Below are 15,080 nucleotides of genomic sequence, written 5' to 3' on the forward strand. Positions count from 1 at the left end.
CACCGCTTTCCCCTATTCTCCAGAATTTGTTTTCCTTGTGCAGATTTCTGGAAGATGGATTTCACCCTTCCGCTTTCCCCATTCTCCAGAATTTGTTTTCCTTGTGCAGATTTCTGGAAGATGGATTTCACCCTTCCGCTTTCCCCATTCTCCAGAATTTGTTTTCTTCGCGCAGATTTCTGGAGGATGGATTTTACCCCTCCGCTTTCCCCTATTCTCCAGAATTTGTTTTCCTTGTGCAGATTTCTGGAAGATGGATTTCACCCTTCCGCTTTCCCCATTCTCCAGAATTTGTTTTCTTCGTGCAGATTTCTGGAGGATGCATTTTACCCGTCCGCTATCCCCCATTCTCAAGAATTTGTTTTCCTCGCGCAGATTTCTGGAGGATGGAATTTACCCCTCCGCTTTCCCCCATTCTCTAGAATGTGTTTTCCTTGTGCATATTTCTGGAAGATGGATTTCACCCTTCCGCTTTCCCCATTCTCCAGAATTTGTTTTCTTCGTGCAGATTTCTGGAGGATGGATTTTACCCCTCCGCTCTCCCCTATTCTCCAGAATTTGTTTTCCTTGTGCAGATTTCTGGAAGATGGATTTCACCCTTCCGCTTTCCCCATTCTCCAGAATTTGTTTTCTTCGTGCAGATTTCTGGAGGATGGAATTTACCCCTCCACTTTCCCCCATTCTCTAGAATGTGTTTTCCTTGTGCAGATTTCTGGAAGATGGATTTCACCCTTCCGCTTTCCCCATTTTCCAGAATTTGTTTTCTTCGCGCAGATTTCTGTAGGATGGATTTTACCCCTCCGCTTTCCCCTATTCTCCAGAATTTGTTTTCCTTGTGCAGATTTCTGGTAGATGGATTTCACCCTTCCGCTTTCCCCATTCTCCAGAATTTGTTTTCTTCGTGCAGATTTCTGGAGGATGGAATTTACCCCTCCGCTTTCCCCCATTCTCTAAAATGTTTTTCCTTGTGCAGATTTCTGGAAGATGGATTTCACCCTTCCGCTTTCCCCATTCTCCAGAATTTGTTTTCTTCGCGCAGATTTCTGGAGAATGGATTTTACCCCTCCGCTTTCCCCTATTCTCCAGAATTTGTTTTCCTTGTGCAGATTTCTGGAAGATGGATTTCACCCTTCCGCTTTCCCCATTCTCCAGAATTTGTTTTCTTCGTGCAGATTTCTGGAGGATGCATTTTACCCGTCCGCTATCCCCCATTCTCAAGAATTTGTTTTCCTCGCGCAGATTTGTGGAGGATGGATTTTACCCCTCCGCTTTCCCCTATTCTCCAGAATTTGTTTTCCTTGTGTAGTTTTCTGGAAGATGGATTTCACCCTTCCGCTTTCCCCATTCTCCAGAATTTGTTTTCTTCGTGCAGATTTCTGGAGGATGCATTTTACCCGTCCACTATCCCCCATTCTCAAGAATTTTTTTTCCTCGCGCAGATTTCTGGAGGATGGATTTTACCCCTCCGCTTTCCCCTATTCTCCAGAATTTGTTTTCCTTGTGCAGATTTCTGGAAGATGGATTTCACCCTTCCGCTTTCTTCATTCTCCAGAATTTGTTTTCTTCGTGCAGATTTCTGGAGGATGCATTTTACCCGTCCGCTTTCCCCCATTCTCAAGAATTTGTTTTCCTCGCGCAGATTTCTGGAGGATGGATTTTACCCCACCGCTTTCCCCTATTCTCCAGAATTTGTTTTCCTTGTGCAGATTTCTGGAAGATGGATTTCACCCTTCCGCTTTCCCCATTCTCCAGAATTTGTTTTCCTTGTGCAGATTTCTGGAAGATGGATTTCACCCTTCCGCTTTCCCCATTCTCCAGAATTTGTTTTCTTCGTGCAGATTTCTGGAGGATGGAATTTACCCCTCCGCTTTCCCCCATTCTCTAGAATGTGTTTTCCTTGTGCATATTTCTGGAAGATGGATTTCACCCTTCCGCTTTCCCCATTCTCCAGAATTTGTTTTCTTCGTGCAGATTTCTGGAGGATGGATTTTACCCCTCCGCTCTCCCCTATTCTCCAGAATTTGTTTTCCTTGTGCAGATTTCTGGAAGATGGATTTCACCCTTCCGCTTTCCCCATTCTCCAGAATTTGTTTTCTTCGTGCAGATTTCTGGAGGATGGAATTTACCCCTCCACTTTCCCCCATTCTCTAGAATGTGTTTTCCTTGTGCAGATTTCTGGAAGATGGATTTCACCCTTCCGCTTTCCCCATTTTCCAGAATTTGTTTTCTTCGCGCAGATTTCTGGAGGATGGATTTTACCCCTCCGCTTTCCCCTATTCTCCAGAATTTGTTTTCCTTGTGCAGATTTCTGGTAGATGGATTTCACCCTTCCGCTTTCCCCATTCTCCAGAATTTGTTTTCTTCGTGCAGATTTCTGGAGGATGGAATTTACCCCTCCGCTTTCCCCCATTCTTTAAAATGTGTTTTCCTTGTGCAGATTTCTGGAAGATGGATTTCACCCTTCCGCTTTCCCCATTCTCCAGAATTTGTTTTCTTCGCGCAGATTTCTGGAGAATGGATTTTACCCCTCCGCTTTCCCCTATTCTCCAGAATTTGTTTTCCTTGTGCAGATTTCTGGAAGATGGATTTCACCCTTCCGCTTTCCCCATTCTCCAGAATTTGTTTTCTTCGTGCAGATTTCTGGAGGATGCATTTTACCCGTCCGCTATCCCCCATTCTCAAGAATTTGTTTTCCTCGCGCAGATTTGTGGAGGATGGATTTTACCCCTCCGCTTTCCCCTATTCTCCAGAATTTGTTTTCCTTGTGCAGTTTTCTGGAAGATGGATTTCACCCTTCCGCTTTCCCCATTCTCCAGAATTTGTTTTCTTCGTGCAGATTTCTGGAGGATGCATTTTACCCGTCCGCTTTCCCCCATTCTCAAGAATTTGTTTTCCTCGCGCAGATTTCTGGAGGATGGATTTTACCCCTCCGCTTTCCCCTATTCTCCAGAATTTGTTTTCCTTGTGCAGATTTCTGGAAGATGGATTTCACCCTTCCGCTTTCCCCATTCTCCAGAATTTGTTTTCCTTGTGCAGATTTCTGGAAGATGGATTTCACCCTTCCGCTTTCCCCATTCTCCAGAATTTGTTTTCTTCGTGCAGATTTCTGGAGGATGGAATTTACCCCTCCGCTTTCCCCCATTCTCTAGAATGTGTTTTCCTTGTGCATATTTCTGGAAGATGGATTTCACCCTTCCGCTTTCCCCATTCTCCAGAATTTGTTTTCTTCGTGCAGATTTCGGGAGGATGCATTTTACCCGTCCGCTTTCCCCCATTCGCCAGAATTTGTTTTCCTTGTGCAGATTTCTGGAGGATGGATTTAACCTCTCCGCTTTCACCATTCTCAAGAATTTGTTTTCCTCGCGCAGATTTCTGGAGGATGGATTTCACCCTTCCGCTTTCCCCATTCTCCAGAATTTGTTTTCTTCGTGCAGATTTCTGGAGGATGCATTTTACTCGTCCGCTTTCCCCCAATCTCCAGAATTTTTTTCCTTGTGCAGATTTCTGGAGGATGGATTTAACCTCTCCGCTTTCACCATTCTCAAGAATTTGTTTTCCTCACGCAGATTTCTAGAGGATGGATTTTACCCCTCCGCTTTCCCCTATTCTCCAGAATTTGTTTTCCTTGTGCAGATTTCTGGAAGATGGATTTCACCCTTCCGCTTTCCCCATTCTCCAGAATTTGTTTTGTTCGTGCAGATTTCTGGAGGATGCATTTTACCCGTCCGCTTTCCCCCATTCTCAAGAATTTTTTTCCTTGTGCAGATTTCTGGAGGATGGATTTAACCTCTCCGCTTTCACCATTCTCAAGAATTTGTTTTCCTCGCGCAGATTTCTGGAAGATGCATTTCACCCTTCCGCTTTCCCCATTCTCCAGAATTTGTTTTCCTTGTGCAGATTTCTGGAAGATGGATTTCACCCTTCCGCTTTCCCCATTCTCCAGAATTTGTTTTCTTCGTGCAGATTTCTGGAGGATGGAATTTACCCCTCCGCTTTCCCCCATTCTCTAGAATGTGTTTTCCTTGTGCAGATTTCTGGAAGATGGATTTCACCCTTCCGCTTTCCCCATTCTCCAGAATTTGTTTTCTTCGTGCAGATTTCTGGAGGATGCATTTTACCCGTCCGCTTTCCCCTATTCTCCAGAATTTGTTTTCCTTGTGCAGATTTCTGGAAGATGGATTTCACCCTTCCGCTTTCCCCATTCTCCAGAATTTGTTTTCTTCGTGCAGATTTCTGGAGGATGGTATTTACCCCTCCGCTTTCCCCCATTCTCTAGAATGTGTTTTCCTTGTGCAGATTTCTGGAAGATGGATTTCACCCTTCCGCTTTCCCCATTCTCCAGAATTTGTTTTCTTCGTGCAGATTTCTGGAGGATGCATTTTACCCGTCCACTATCCCCCATTCTCAAGAATTTTTTTTCCTCGCGCAGATTTCTGGAGGATGGATTTTACCCCTCCGCTTTCCCCTATTCTCCAGAATTTGTTTTCCTTGTGCAGATTTCTGGAAGATGGATTTCACCCTTCCGCTTTCCCCATTCTCCAGAATTTGTTTTCTTCGTGCAGATTTCTGGAGGATGCATTTTACCCGTCCGCTTTCCCCCATTCTCAAGAATTTGTTTTCCTCGCGCAGATTTCTGGAGGATGGATTTTACCCCACCGCTTTCCCCTATTCTCCAGAATTTGTTTTCCTTGTGCAGATTTCTGGAAGATGGATTTCACCCTTCCGCTTTCCCCATTCTCCAGAATTTGTTTTCCTTGTGCAGATTTCTGGAAGATGGATTTCACCCTTCCGCTTTCCCCATTCTCCAGAATTTGTTTTCTTCGCGCAGATTTCTGGAGGATGGATTTTACCCCTCCGCTTTCCCCTATTCTCCAGAATTTGTTTTCCTTGTGCAGATTTCTGGAAGATGGATTTCACCCTTCCGCTTTCCCCATTCTCCAGAATTTGTTTTCTTCGTGCAGATTTCTGGAGGATGCATTTTACCCGTCCGCTATCCCCCATTCTCAAGAATTTGTTTTCCTCGTGCAGATTTCTGGAGGATGGAATTTACCCCTCCGCTTTCCCCCATTCTCTAGAATGTGTTTTCCTTGTGCATATTTCTGGAAGATGGATTTCACCCTTCCGCTTTCCCCATTCTCCAGAATTTGTTTTCTTCGTGCAGATTTCTGGAGGATGGATTTTACCCCTCCGCTCTCCCCTATTCTCCAGAATTTGTTTTCCTTGTGCAGATTTCTGGAAGATGGATTTCACCCTTCCGCTTTCCCCATTCTCCAGAATTTGTTTTCTTCGTGCAGATTTCTGGAGGATGGAATTTACCCCTCCACTTTCCCCCATTCTCTAGAATGTGTTTTCCTTGTGCAGATTTCTGGAAGATGGATTTCACCCTTCCGCTTTCCCCATTTTCCAGAATTTGTTTTCTTCGCGCAGATTTCTGTAGGATGGATTTTACCCCTCCGCTTTCCCCTATTCTCCAGAATTTGTTTTCCTTGTGCAGATTTCTGGTAGATGGATTTCACCCTTCCGCTTTCCCCATTCTCCAGAATTTGTTTTCTTCGTGCAGATTTCTGGAGGATGGAATTTACCCCTCCGCTTTCCCCCATTCTCTAAAATGTGTTTTCCTTGTGCAGATTTCTGGAAGATGGATTTCACCCTTCCGCTTTCCCCATTCTCCAGAATTTGTTTTCTTCGTGCAGATTTCTGGAGGATGCATTTTACCCGTCCGCTTTCCCCTATTCTCCAGAATTTGTTTTCCTTGTGCAGATTTCTGGAAGATGGATTTCACCCTTCCGCTTTCCCCATTCTCCAGAATTTGTTTTCTTCGTGCAGATTTCTGGAGGATGGTATTTACCCCTCCGCTTTCCCCCATTCTCTAGAATGTGTTTTCCTTGTGCAGATTTCTGGAAGATGGATTTCACCCTTCCGCTTTCCCCATTCTCCAGAATTTGTTTTCTTCGTGCAGATTTCTGGAGGATGCATTTTACCCGTCCACTATCCCCCATTCTCAAGAATTTTTTTTCCTCGCGCAGATTTCTGGAGGATGGATTTTACCCCTCCGCTTTCCCCTATTCTCCAGAATTTGTTTTCCTTGTGCAGATTTCTGGAAGATGGATTTCACCCTTCCGCTTTCCCCATTCTCCAGAATTTGTTTTCTTCGTGCAGATTTCTGGAGGATGCATTTTACCCGTCCGCTTTCCCCCATTCTCAAGAATTTGTTTTCCTCGCGCAGATTTCTGGAGGATGGATTTTACCCCACCGCTTTCCCCTATTCTCCAGAATTTGTTTTCCTTGTGCAGATTTCTGGAAGATGGATTTCACCCTTCCGCTTTCCCCATTCTCCAGAATTTGTTTTCCTTGTGCAGATTTCTGGAAGATGGATTTCACCCTTCCGCTTTCCCCATTCTCCAGAATTTGTTTTCTTCGCGCAGATTTCTGGAGGATGGATTTTACCCCTCCGCTTTCCCCTATTCTCCAGAATTTGTTTTCCTTGTGCAGATTTCTGGAAGATGGATTTCACCCTTCCGCTTTCCCCATTCTCCAGAATTTGTTTTCTTCGTGCAGATTTCTGGAGGATGGAATTTACCCCTCCACTTTCCCCCATTCTCTAGAATGTGTTTTCCTTGTGCAGATTTCTGGAAGATGGATTTCACCCTTCCGCTTTCCCCATTTTCCAGAATTTGTTTTCTTCGCGCAGATTTCTGTAGGATGGATTTTACCCCTCCGCTTTCCCCTATTCTCCAGAATTTGTTTTCCTTGTGCAGATTTCTGGTAGATGGATTTCACCCTTCCGCTTTCCCCATTCTCCAGAATTTGTTTTCTTCGTGCAGATTTCTGGAGGATGGAATTTACCCCTCCGCTTTCCCCCATTCTCTAAAATGTGTTTTCCTTGTGCAGATTTCTGGAAGATGGATTTCACCCTTCCGCTTTCCCCATTCTGCAGAATTTGTTTTCTTCGCGCAGATTTCTGGAGAATGGATTTTACCCCTCCGCTTTCCCCTATTCTCCAGAATTTGTTTTCCTTGTGCAGATTTCTGGAAGATGGATTTCACCCTTCCGCTTTCCCCATTCTCCAGAATTTGTTTTCTTCGTGCAGATTTCTGGAGGATGCATTTTACCCGTCCGCTATCCCCCATTCTCAAGAATTTGTTTTCCTCGCGCAGATTTGTGGAGGATGGATTTTACCCCTCCGCTTTCCCCTATTCTCCAGAATTTGTTTTCCTTGTGCAGTTTTCTGGAAGATGGATTTCACCCTTCCGCTTTCCCCATTCTCCAGAATTTGTTTTCTTCGTGCAGATTTCTGGAGGATGCATTTTACCCGTCCGCTTTCCCCCATTCTCAAGAATTTGTTTTCCTCGCGCAGATTTCTGGAGGATGGATTTTACCCCTCCGCTTTCCCCTATTCTCCAGAATTTGTTTTCCTTGTGCAGATTTCTGGAAGATGGATTTCACCCTTCCGCTTTCCCCATTCTCCAGAATTTGTTTTCCTTGTGCAGATTTCAGGAAGATGGATTTCACCCTTCCGCTTTCCCCATTCTCCAGAATTTGTTTTCTTCGGGCAGATTTCTGGAGGATGGAATTTACCCCTCCGCTTTCCCCCATTCTCTAGAATGTGTTTTCCTTGTGCATATTTCTGGAAGATGGATTTCACCCTTCCGCTTTCCCCATTCTCCAGAATTTGTTTTCTTCGTGCAGATTTCTGGAGGATGCATTTTACCCGTCCGCTTTCCCCCATTCGCCAGAATTTGTTTTCCTTGTGCAGATTTCTGGAGGATGGATTTAACCTCTCCGCTTTCACCATTCTCAAGAATTTGTTTTCCTCGCGCAGATTTCTGGAGGATGGATTTCACCCTTCCGCTTTCCCCATTCTCCAGAATTTGTTTTCTTCGTGCAGATTTCTGGAGGATGCATTTTACTCGTCCGCTTTCCCCCAATCTCCAGAATTTTTTTCCTTGTGCAGATTTCTGGAGGATGGATTTAACCTCTCCGCTTTCACCATTCTCAAGAATTTGTTTTCCTCGCGCAGATTTCTAGAGGATGGATTTTACCCCTCCGCTTTCCCCTATTCTCCAGAATTTGTTTTCCTTGTGCAGATTTCTGGAAGATGGAATTCACCCTTCCGCTTTCCCCATTCTCCAGAATTTGTTTTCTTCGTGCAGATTTCTGGAGGATGCATTTTACCCGTCCGCTTTCCCCCATTCTCAAGAATTTTTTTCCTTGTGCAGATTTCTGGAGGATGGATTAAACCTCTCCGCTTTCACCATTCTCAAGAATTTGTTTTCCTCGCGCAGATTTCTGGAGGACGGATTTAACCCTTCCGCTTTCCCCATTCTCCAGAATTTGTTTTCTTCGTGCAGATTTCTGGAGGATGGAATTTACCCCTCCGCTTTCCCCCATTCTCTAGAATGTGTTTTCCTTGTGCAGATTTCTGGAAGATGGATTTCACCCTTTCGCTTTCCCCATTCTCCAGAATTTGTTTTCTTCGCGCAGATTTCTGGAGGATGGATTTTACCCCTCTGCTTTCCCCTATTCTCCAGAATTTGTTTTCCTATTGCAGATTTCTGGAAGATGGATTTCACCCTTCCGCTTTCCCCATTCTCCAGAATTTGTTTTCTTCGTGCAGATTTCTGGAGGATGCATTTTACCCGTCCACTATCCCCCATTCTCAAGAATTTTTTTTCCTCGCGCAGATTTCTGGAGGATGGATTTTACCCCTCCGCTTTCCCCTATTCTCCAGAATTTGTTTTCCTTGTGCAGATTTCTGGAAGCTGGATTTTACCCTTCCGCTTTCCCCATTCTCCAGAATTTGTTTTCTTCGTGCAGATTTCTGGAGGATGCATTTTACCCGTCCACTATCCCCCATTCTCAAGAATTTGTTTTCCTCGCGCAGATTTCTGGAGGATGGATTTTACCCCTCCGCTTTCCCCTATTCTCCAGAATTTGTTTTCTTCGTGCAGATTTCTGGAGGATGCATTTTACCCGTCCGCTTTCCCCCATTCTCAAGAATTTGTTTTCCTCGCGCAGATTTCTGGAGGATGGATTTTACCCCTCCGCTTTCCCCTATTCTCCAGAATTTGTTTTCCTTGGGCAGATTTCTGGAAGATGGATTTCACCCTTCCGCTTTCCCCATTCTCCAGAATTTGTTTTCCTTGTGCAGATTTCTGGAAGATGGATTTCACCCTTCCGCTTTCCCCATTCTCCAGAATTTGTTTTCTTCGTGCAGATTTCTGGAGGATGGAATTTACCCCTCCACTTTCCCCCATTCTCTAGAATGTGTTTTCCTTGTGCAGATTTCTGGAAGATGGATTTCACCCTTCCGCTTTCCCCATTCTCCAGAATTTGTTTTCTTCGCGCAGATTTCTGGAGGATGGATTTTACCCCTCCGCTTTCCCCTATTCTCCAGAATTTGTTTTCCTTGTGCAGATTTCTGGTAGATGGATTTCACCCTTCCGCTTTCCCCATTCTCCAGAATTTGTTTTCTTCGTGCAGATTTCTGGAGGATGGAATTTACCCCTCCGCTTTCCCCCATTCTCTAGAATGTGTTTTCCTTGTGCAGATTTCTGGAAGATGGATTTCACCCTTCCGCTTTCCCCATTCTCCAGAATTTGTTTTCTTCGCGCAGATTTCTGGAGTATGGATTTTACCCCTCCGCTTTCCCCTATTCTCCAGAATTTGTTTTCCTTGTGCAGATTTCTGGAAGAAGGATTTCACCCTTCCGCTTTCCCCATTCTCCAGAATTTGTTTTCTTCGTGCAGATTTCTGGAGGATGCATTTTACCCCTCCGCTTTCCCCTATTCTCCAGAATTTGTTTTCCTTGTGCAGATTTCTGGAAGATGGATTTCACCCTTCCGCTTTCCCCATTCTCCAGAATTTGTTTTCTTCGTGCAGATTTCTGGAGGATGCATTTTACCCGTCCGCTTTCCCCCATTCTCAAGAATTTGTTTTCCTCGCGCAGATTTCTGGAGGATGGATTTTACCCCTCCGCTTTCCCCTATTCTCCAGAATTTGTTTTCCTTGTGCAGATTTCTGGAAGATGGATTTCACCCTTCCGCTTTCCCCATTCTCCAGAATTTGTTTTCCTTGTGCAGATTTCTGGAAGATGGATTTCACCCTTCCGCTTTCCCCATTCTCCAGAATTTGTTTTCTTCGTGCAGATTTCTGGAGGATGGAATTTACCCCTCCGCTTTCCCCCATTCTCTAGAATGTGTTTTCCTTGTGCATATTTCTGGAAGATGGATTTCACCCTTCCGCTTTCCCCATTCTCCAGAATTTGTTTTCTTCGTGCAGATTTCTGGAGGATGCATTTTACCCGTCCGCTTTCCCCCATTCTCCAGAATTTTTTTCCTCGCGCAGATTTCTGGAGGATGGATTTTACCTCTCCGCTTTCCCCCATTCTCCAGAATTTGTTTTCCTTGTGCAGATTTCTGGAAGATGGATTTCACCCTTCCGCTTTCCCCATTCTCCAGAATTTGTTTTCTTCGTGCAGATTTCTGGAGGATGCATTTTACCCGTCCGCTTTCCCCCATTCTCCAGAATTTTTTTCCTTGTGCAGATTTCTGGAGGATGGATTTAACCTCTCCGCTTTCACCATTCTCAAGAATTTGTTTTCCTCGCGCAGATTTCTGGAGGACGGATTTTACCCCTCCGCTTTCCCCTATTCTCCAGAATTGGTTTTCCTTGTGCAGATTTCTGGAAGATGGATTTCACCCTTCCGCTTTCCCCATTCTCCAGAATTTGTTTTACTTGTGCAGATTTCTGGAGGATGGATTTTACCCCTCCGCTTTCCCCCATTCTCCAGAATTTGTTTTTCTTGTGCAGATTTCTGGAGGATGGATTTCACCCTTCCGCTTTCCCCATTCTCCAGAATTTGTTTTCCTCGTGCAGATTTCTAAAGGAGTGATTTTACCCGTCCGCTTTTGCCCATTCTCCAGATTTGGTTTTCCTCGCGCATATTTTTGGAGGATGGATTTTACCCCTCTTTACCCCTCCCCCTTATCACTAGAATTTATCTCTATAATTGCTTAACTCTATAATTTCTTTAATTAATAATCTCTATAATATGAGCAATAAGAATAATTTATTTACATTTATTTTTTATTTTAGAACTTTGTTTACATGAATACGTAAAATTGGTTCTGCGACTTGTCCGACATTTAACCCGTTTAAATCGTTATTTATCAATATAATAGTAATTAATTCGCTCTTCGAAAGTGATATAAACAATATCATTTAAATGGATGAAACTAGCTTATGCAAGCGCGACTTGTATTAATAATTAAAAAAAGTTCTACCTCACGTATTTGTAGCGTCTAACAGCAGTTTAGTTTGACAGATGAGGGACAGTCACAAACGCGTTTGTTGACGACATTAGTTGCCCTTGGCGTAGGTGGAATGTCACATTCTGGTGACAGGTACTTTTTCGAGAGTGAACAGTTTGGAAAGCATCTGGCGTGTTCAATTTCTGGTACGTCTCCTGATTCCCAGTGATCTAAGATTTCATGGTACTTGTAACATCGCACATCATCTCCACGTTGAATATAATAAAATCTGGCAGCAGCTATTTTTTCTTTGGTGACATGTGGAATTTTCTATTGACGAAACGTTTCAAGTCGATACGCTTCGATATCCATAGCTGTTCTAGACAAAGTATTTTCTATAGTTTCAAATGATGCATTCTTTACCCCCACATGCTAAGACTAATTTTCTCAATATGGTTTTAACTGGTTGGGCCTAAATTTCTACGCTTAAATTTATCAACATAAACACTTTTTCAATATGCAAAAGGTTTTTAAAATGTCTAAATATATATATAGTCTACTATAAAAAAATAATTACTTACAACTAATTTTTCCCAATATGGTTGTAACTGGTTAGGCCTATATTTATCAATATAAACGCTTTTTCAATATGCAAATTGTTTAAAAATGTCTAAATATATATAGTCTACAAAAAATAGGGTACAATTATAGTATAAGGTATCCGCCGTCATTTGGGTGTTTATTTATTTATTTTTAAACAATCGCTGGATAATACAATTTTATTTAAAATAAACCGCCGCTTTTCGAGAAACATTGAGAATTTAAGTTGTATTTGCAATTTCCAAAAATTACGTTATACTCTCCAATATAGGTAGTATATAGTAGAGTACACGACGTTAGTTTTACTACTTTTGGACTTATCTACGTAGTTTATACGGTGCATTTTTGGTTGTATATATACATTTTAATATATAGTAGAGTACACGACGTTAGTTTTACTACTTTTGGACCTATCTTCTATTTGAAATTTGTGTTATAATGCTATTAGGGGGATTTGGGTGGGGTAAGAAGTCCCATTATAATTATTTTCTTTAAAATAATTTTCTTTTCGGCAACAGAGTAGATGCGAAACAGAGTAGATATAAGCCGAATAAAAGCCAACAAATTTACTCGTTTGAGGCTCCTCTATATTTCACGAAATATTAAGTTTATTTCGGGTTGTTTGTAGTTAGGTTGGGTTAGGTTGGGTTGATGTACGTGCGCCGAAAGCGCGTAGGCACCATTGTATACGAGGGGTGCGATAATGCTAGTTCAATTTAGTTTCTGCCACAAAAATGACATTTAAGTTTATTTTTCCCACCCAAAACACCATTTTTCCCATGGTTCGCTAGATGGTGGAAAAAAAAACGCATTTTTGCTCTTAACTAACGCCTTTTCCGAACAAAATCTGCTGCTGTTTACGTGACCTCTATCTTCTCCGTTTGCATTTACTCTGTAGTCGAAAACGCGCTCGAGCTACCTAATTATTGAGTGTTCCGCGTCGTATTAGTACACGAAATTCATCAATATTTCACGTTTACCCTGGACGACATTTTTTACAACTTCACCTTTTCACTCGTTTTTGGCGCCAAATGGCCGCCGTCGTTCCGCCAAATGCGTTTACCCTGGACACAATTTGACTCCGAAATCCGCAATTTCTTCCGTGCATTATAACGGGTTATTTAATAATCTCCCCCGCCCTTAAAACCCCCTAATTCCCCGGGCCCCGTTATTAATTTTTTAGAATTGCCCCGAAAATATGCTATTTATTCCACTGACGAATATTCGTTGTTTTTTTTTTCATTATCGTCTAAAAACGTGTATTTATTAGTCGTAAGAATTTTGGAAATTTCGTACACTACCTATATTGGAGTGTATAACCAGAGAGTGTAAAGTCGCTTCGCTACAGAGAGGCGCCTCTTCCTATCCCCGTAATGTTAAAATTTCGTGGTACGTTTTTTCCCCATGAGAGCGTTGAAGAAGCAGACGACGGTGTTTGCAATTCCCGGTCACACGATGGCACTGTAAAATTGCTTATCAAAGAAAAATAAATTTTGCTCTCAATAGGTTAAAGTTGAATTCAGCTCTGTCAGCTGTGATGTTGAATTATTTTAACTATTTAAGTAAAACAGTTGATTTCGTAAGAAATATAAAAGTAAGTTTATTATCAACTGTACTTTTTTAATATATCAAAAGAAATTCGTGGAATCTAAAGTGGAATATTTTATGGGCTGGCCAAGTCTTAATTAAATATCCCAAAACCATGGTAGAACATGTGTTTTGAATAGCAGCGGTGAATTAAATATTCTGAAATATAATTAAGAACATTTTCTTTTAGAAGGTTTGGACTTTCAATGGCTTTGCAAATTTCTAAATCTTCGTCAGTGAATTGTCCATAACCTTGCAAAACCCAATGGTTATCATATTTGGACAATTCTTCATGGTCCAGGAGCTGGTACTTTAAACGAGTCTGTTTAAAATAAAGTCATCCAAATTGTCAATTCAATATGAATCTGATGGTTTTAAGAGGCTATTGACTGATGCAGCTCTGTACGCTGCCTGGTATTGTTGAGGATTTGGATGATCTCAATTGTCTCCTTATTGGCGAATGGAACCAAAGTAGTTTTCTAAAAATCTTTGACTAATTCTTCCAGTTACTAAGAACTTAAAACCAAAATTATCCTTTATATCATTCCATAGGAGTAGCAAAGACTGAATTGATAGTTTCCACCCTTCAATACAAGGTAAGGTTTTATACCTAGAGTTCTGAAGCTACCATGTATTAAACCTTTCCAATTTTTCTTTCAGCATTGGTATGTGGATGGATTGATCAGTCATTGCTCTCTTACAGTGTGTTTCATTGTTTAATGTCCTGCTATTGCAGCAATCAAAAAGGCCAGTCACGTGTAAGAGGAACTCTGCTGTCTAAGTGCTTTCAATTGTTAACTCTCCTAATCCCAGTGAACAGGCCATTTGAATTAGAAACACTTTGACTGCAAATTTGGGCAGCTAAACTGACTTTCATGTTAGAAAATGCTGGTAACTTGATATGTTTACGTTTCAGCTTATGTGTGCTTTGAAATTTACCAATTTCTTGGTCTATTTTGAAAAAATGTTCTAGGACTGCCCAAGAAACTAGATTGCCTTCCACTATTATGGGATACCGTTTGAAATTGTTCCTCACACTTTTCAAGAGATGTGGAGGATCAATTTCAATGAATGGCTTTTCCACTGATATCCCCATACTTTTGAACAAATTTTGATTGCCTGTTCCTTGGTCACAGACTACAGCTTTGACAATAAGGCCAATACGTTTTAGGTGAGTTACGCAATCATGAAGCAATATCTTCAAAGTCTGTTCGTGACAAGCATCTTTTATGAGGAAGTAACCAATTGGTGGTTTGAATTTCAGTTTTATGTCATTCACCATGAACACTAGGGCCTGATTTGCGTACTATTTTGACCTTCCATATGGACCGAAGTCTACGAAACCTTCAATGTTATCGTTTTCATTATTTTCAAAATGTTTAGTTGAATGGCTATAATTATGTTCAGTACAAATATATTTAAATGGAATAGAATTCAATAGATAGTTCTGGGGTTAAATTCATAGGAATTGACTTTATCCACTGTAAAAAAAATTTCATTTAAAGCTAGTGTTCATCATTGTGAATATTTTATATAAATTATCATTTTCTTCGTTGAATTGATTTTGGAGGGCATAATTTGGCATTTGTAGTGCTGCGTTTACCTTACACCAGATAGTAGTTGTAACATGATCTTCAGGTG

At 41.9% G+C, this 15,080-nt stretch overlaps 1 long non-coding RNA gene across 2 annotated transcripts; it reads left to right on the forward strand.

The window, feature by feature from the left end:
- The first annotated feature begins 14,226 nt into the window (after window positions 1–14,226).
- LOC149962207 (uncharacterized) lies at window positions 14,227–14,788 on the forward strand. 2 transcript variants are annotated; one of them, XR_016478617.1, is made up of 3 exons: window positions 14,227–14,330; window positions 14,413–14,610; window positions 14,704–14,788. It is a non-coding gene; the product is annotated as an uncharacterized LOC149962207 (long non-coding RNA). The 2 variants fall into 2 exon arrangements; XR_016478618.1 differs by having other exon boundaries at window positions 14,731–14,778.
- Window positions 14,789–15,080: the final 292 nt, after the last annotated feature.

This window comes from Leiobunum rupestre, chromosome 1 (assembly GCF_980474605.1).
Source record: "Leiobunum rupestre chromosome 1, qqLeiRupe1.1.hap1, whole genome shotgun sequence".
Taxonomy (NCBI): Eukaryota; Metazoa; Arthropoda; class Arachnida; order Opiliones; family Sclerosomatidae; genus Leiobunum; species Leiobunum rupestre.